Source organism: Arachis hypogaea, chromosome 4, assembly GCF_003086295.3.
Source record: "Arachis hypogaea cultivar Tifrunner chromosome 4, arahy.Tifrunner.gnm2.J5K5, whole genome shotgun sequence".
In the NCBI taxonomy this organism is placed as follows: Eukaryota; Viridiplantae; Streptophyta; class Magnoliopsida; order Fabales; family Fabaceae; genus Arachis; species Arachis hypogaea.
In genome coordinates this window covers 49,398,598-49,404,597 of record NC_092039.1, presented here as the reverse complement: position 1 = coordinate 49,404,597, position 6,000 = coordinate 49,398,598, and positions in this window count along the sequence as shown.

Sequence of the window (6,000 nt, the reverse complement as noted above, 5' to 3'; positions counted from 1 at the left end):
AAAGCAAGCAAACCCATTAACATGACTCAAAGGCACACAGAGAAGTTAGATTAGGAATTTCATTTTGTAATTTGTTTTTAATTTCAATTTCATTTTCATTTCTGTAAAAGCCTATAAAAAGGCATCTGTTCCATTTTAGAAAGGAGGCTAGGCTGGCTCTGCTAGTGAGCAGTAGGAGTAGGAGTAGAATAGAGAGCTCTTTGTTTAAATTTTCCTTTGTGAACTTGAGAATTGGAAATCAAATTTGGGTTTTCTTTTCTTTTCTGTTTCATTTTCTTTCCTCTGCAATTTCTTTTCTGTTTTGTTAAGGGAATAATTGAGATTTAAGTTTTCATTCCATTTTGAATCTTCTGCACTTTTACATTTTTGTTTTGGTACTGAATTGATCTGTTTCTGAATTTCTTCATATGAGAGCTCTTTAGTTTACTGCACTTCACATTCTTCAATTCTGTTTTAATTCCCAGCACCCAATTCCTTTTACATTTCATGGAATTTAATTTCTCTACAATTGTTCTAATTTCTGCTTACTGCTTCCTTTAAATTCCCTGCACCCAGTCCCCTTTACATTTGATGCAGTTTACATTTCTTGTCATTTAAGATTCTATCAATTTACATTCCTTGCTCTTTACATTTCTGCCCATTTACTTTCTGTAACTATAAATTTCTTGTCATTTACATTTTGTTGCTTCAATTTTCACTCAAATCATCAATGCTAGCTTGACTAGACTAATCACTCACTAAAGTTTCTTGATCCATCAATCCCTGTGGGATCGACCTCACTCTTGTGAGTTATTTCTACTTGATGCGACCCGGTACACTTGCAGGTACCACCATCCTCCAACGAGGAAGGATCAGCAGCATCTCCAGCTTTACGAGGTCGGACACAGTAGCACCGACCCGCACAGGAGATCTCGTCCGAGATTGACCTTCAGTTTCAGGTAACCCTCGGAACACTATCCATCTCAAATTTGCTTTAATTCTTCCAAAAAAAGAAAAGAAAAAATGAATCATGATTATTGATTTGTTTCCATTCTTACATTATAAATGTTCTGTTTTGCTATTCAACATTTCACTTCTAATAATGATTATGTCCCTTTTCTTGTATTTTCATTTAATTTGATATAATTTGGTACCTCTAATGTTGCTTGTAATTTTCAATTTTTCATTGATTCTTAATATGAAAGCTCATGCTTTATATGTTACTATGTGGTGGATTGTTTTGTTGAAAGCTTTAAATTTTGTTTGCTTTAAAATTCATTTTTATTTTACTAGCACACAACCTGCTTGATGAAATGTTTCAACTAAATTCTACCCTTATCAATACTTTTATGACAGAATTGGAACCTGATTCTCAGGTTGTCCAGGTGATAACTATGATCTTCTTAAGAGGTTATTTTGGTTATTTAAAAGTTTACTTTATGTTATCAACTAATGTTTTTTCATTGTAGTGTGATTATGATCGTCTTCAATTGTCAACCTGATTTGGAAGAACCAGTATTTCTCATTTGATCTCTAATTTGTGGAGCATTGAAATGTACATTTTAGATAATATTTCTTGAGAGTTTAGAGAGTGAGGAGTAACCTTTATTTTTTCTTCAATCCTTCTGATTTGGTGATTTAATTGGTATGTGATACATGTTGTAGTTGACTTGCTGCCATGGTTCTTTATGCTGTCTATAGCATTGAACTCAAATATAGACCTTGTAAGTATATTCACTTCATACTTCTTTGTTGGTAGGAATGATGATTGTTAATTGAATTCGTTTCATGTTATTCTATTTTGATGTCTTGTCTTATGATGCCTCATATTGTATTAGTTAAAGTTAAAATGAAATAGCGCTCTGATTATCATAGCTCTCTAAGATATCATCTTACTGTGCGATCGGTGGGCTTGGGAATACTTTTTGCCTCTTTCATTTGTTCGTATGCACACTGTTTCAGGATGTCTCAAGAATTGAAACAGCTCCACATAGTATGTTGCCGATCATATGCTTTAGAGATGGAAGTCCTCCACTGCCAGATGCCTTATCAATGACGAATTCGGCAATCTCAGGTAGGCAACAAATTTGTTACACTTTTTCTTAAAACCATAGTTCTAAAATGCAAATTCCATCATAATTTCTCTCTACTCCGAACTTGTATACTTATTTTTAATAATTTTTAATAATTCACTTTTTCTCGTTCCTTTTTTCTTCAGGGATAAATGGTCTTGATTTAGGCTGTGTTTTTCAGTGCAGAAAAATATCCGTATGACATTGACAAATCATCAGGTATTTTTGTAGCTCCATTTTACTTTATAGCAATATCTTTGATCATAGTCATAGATGCTTATGATGATATCAAATTCCAAATGCCGAGGGGTTTCACTCCTAAAAGCTTAAGTTGTTAAGGCACATCATTGGTTTTAAATCAAGTTTCCTGCATGCTCCTCAAAATTGACTTTGTTTAGCTTGAGGAATGGATAATTCGACTTTCATAAGGAAGTGGAGTAGGAATACTTAGCTTATGAATTGCAGTCATATAGACACTTTAACTGTTAGGTGAAGGCATAAGATTATTTTTATATCTATAACACCATTTTATTAGTGGATAAGGGTTAGTTTGTAGGATTATTTGGTGGCAAAGAGAATTCATGATGGTGAGCTCATCAAGAAATTCCATGTAATGATTGAGATATTGTATCTTATGCAATTGTTCTCCAACTTACTAAAGAATTTAGCATTCTACTTGTTTATTTTCTTGACTCAGTTTCTACTCTTTTGATTGAAACCATGGAGGCTTTGACTGTAGCATTGAAATTGTAACTTATCAAGGTACTTGCTTACCAATTCCCAAATATATTGATAGAATAATATAATATATAGCCATTGGAAGATTATAAATAGGAGCAGATAAAGAATCTAAATTTGTTAATTAATTCAACTATCAAAGTGAATAACTACTACTATTTGCACTTTTTATTTTAAGCAGATGGCAAAATTAGGTATATACGCAAGTCTAGATATTTTTTGATAATATCATTAGACAATTAAGGACAGTAAAAACTACCTAGGAAAAAAAAGAGGTAAATAAGCTTAGTTAATAAATAATTATATTAAAATTTTATATACTTTTATCAATATCATTAGAAAAATAGGCAAGCCTGAATAATCAGGCGATGAATAATGATTAATAATCTGGCAGGTGCTTCTTGGGGACATGGAAGTAGGGAAGACAAGTTTGGTTCTTAGATTTGGTAATGTTTTTGGTGGCTAACAAGGCTGATTAGGGAGCAGAGACAAAGGTTGCAAATGAGGTATTTCTTTTTGATATATATGCTTACATTACAGTGCAAATTTAATGAAAGAATTAGGTTTTGGGTGGTTAAATGGTGATGTTTGTTTCATGTATATGCAGGAGGGTAAAGAATATGCGAAAGAAAATGGATTGTCTTTTCTTGAAACTTCAGCAAAAACTGCACAGAATGTGAACGAACTCTTCTATGAAATAGGTAGGCGGTGTTAATCACTAACTCTACCATCAAATAAACCTGAATGAGTGATCGAATGTGTGTGTTTCTTTCCTTTTCCTTTTGCAGCAAAGAGATTGGCAAAAGCAAACCCTTCCCACCAAACCAGAACCAAGCTACATAGCATACCTCAAGAAACCAAAAGAAGAAGCTTGTTTTGCTGTGTTTAGTTAATGCTATTATCAATATAACTTGAACCTGCATTTCATTTGTATTCCAGAAGCTTCTAACATGGTATTTTCCTACTTTCAAGATGGATGAATAAAGAAACAAACTTGCAAAGTAACCCCCAAAACGTATGCAATATTTTATTCATCGCATGCTTATTCAGGCTTGCCTCTTTTTAAACCATATTAACCACGTTTGCACTTATTAATCGTTAAAATATGGTTTTTAGTTGTATTCTGCCAATGAAAAAAAATTATTTGTTTAACACTGTAAAAACGATGGTTAAAATAACCTTTCTAAACAATAAAAAAATGCCACTTTTATCCAGTAAAAATGGCACTTTATGATTGTCATTTTAAACAACATGAAATGCCATTTTAACATGGTTAAAATGGTGGTTTTAAACGCCGTTTTAACCAATAAAAATGCCACTATCAGGAAAAAAATGGCAGTTCAAAATACCGTTTTAACCAACTAAAAATGCCGTTTGAATCTGATAAAAATGGCGGTTTTTAATGCCATTTTAACCAACCAAAAATGCCACTCTACTAAGGTAAAAAAGGCGATTCATAAACGCTGTTTTAACGCACAAAAAATGCCGTTTTACCCTAGAATAACGGCCGTTTGAACAGCCATTTTAACCAAAAAACGGGCCATTTTATCTGGAAATTACGGCAGTTTGACCTCGGAGCATGTGTGACCTCGGAGCATGTGTTAGCATCATGCCACTCTCCGTCTACCGGGTATTGAAGTTGCCACCACTAAAAAGGTCGACGGCAAGATTTGTCCTAGCGGATAAAAGCATAATAACCGTAGCGGGTGTTGCGGAAGATGTATTGGTGAATATAAAAGGGTTGGTATTCCCGATTGACTTCTATGTCCTTGAAATGCCATCAAGCGAAACCGAGAGAGCATCGTCTATCCTACTTGGAAGGCCATTCTTGAGAACTTCTAGATTTAAACTTGATGCCTACTCGGGAAACTACTCATTTGAAATAGATGGGATAATTGTAAGCTTTAGCCTAGAGGAAGCAATGAAGCATCCACCGGAGAACCACTCTTTATTTCGGTGTGACCCAATCGATAACATAGTGGCCGAAGTGCATCTAGCAAGGTTAGATGAGAAGTATAGGGTTGAAGAAGCAAATGAAAAGTCAAGCGAACTAAAGACCACACATCATGCAAATCATCCGGAAACTCAAACCTCAAAGAATGACAAAAAGATGGAATTGAAGCCACTACCACCTCACTTAAGGTATTCATACCTTGATGAAGCCCAAGAGCTACCCGTGATAATTGCACAAGAGCTAACCCCTCAACAAGAAGAGAAATTGCTGAATGTATTGAGAAAAAACAAAAGGGCAATCGGGTGGAGTTTGGCGGATCTAGTGGGAATAAGCCCCAAAGTATGCGAGCACCGCATATTCCTTGAAGAAGGAGCAAGACCGATCCGACAACCTCAAAGGAGACTTAATCCAACCATTCTTGAGGTAGTAAAGAAAGAAGTCACTAAGCTACTTGAAGCGGACATCATCTATCCTATCTCGGATAGCGAATGGGTAAGCCCGGTCCAAGTAGTGCCCAAAAAGTCCGGAGTGACAACAATCAAAAACGAAAGTGGTGAACTTATAGCAACAAGAGTGAAAAATTCTTGGAGAGTATGCATAGACTACCGAAGATTGAATGCAGCCACAAGGAAAGATCACTTCCCACTACCATTTATTGATCAAATGCTTGATCGATTAGCCGGTAAATCATATTATTGTTTTCTTGATGGCTACTCCGGATACTTCCAAATTCATATTGCTCTAGAAGACCAAGAAAAAACCACATTTACTTGCCCCTTTGGGACGTATGCTTACAAGCGTATGCCATTCGGCCTATGTAATGCACCGGCAACGTTCCAAAGATGCATGATGAGCCTATTTGTGGACTTTCTAGAGCAATCAATGGAAGTTTTCATGGATGACTTTAGTGTGTATGGTGATTCTTTTGAGCATTGTTTAGGTAACCTTGAAAAAGTCTTAGAGAGATGCACCAAAACAAACCTTGTTTTAAATTTTGAAAAATGTCATTTCATGGTTAAACAAGGTATTGTTTTGGGACACATAGTATCAAAGGAAGGCATCTCCGTAGATCCGGCAAAGATAAATGTCATATCCAGTTTACCTTACCCCTCCTCCGAGAGGGAAGTCCGTTCTTTTCTTGGACATGCAGGATTTTACCGGAGATTCATCAAAGACTTTAGCAAGGTGGCCTTACCCCTCTCTCGATTACTACAAAAAGACACCGAATTTGAGCTGAGCAAAGAATGTATGGAAGCA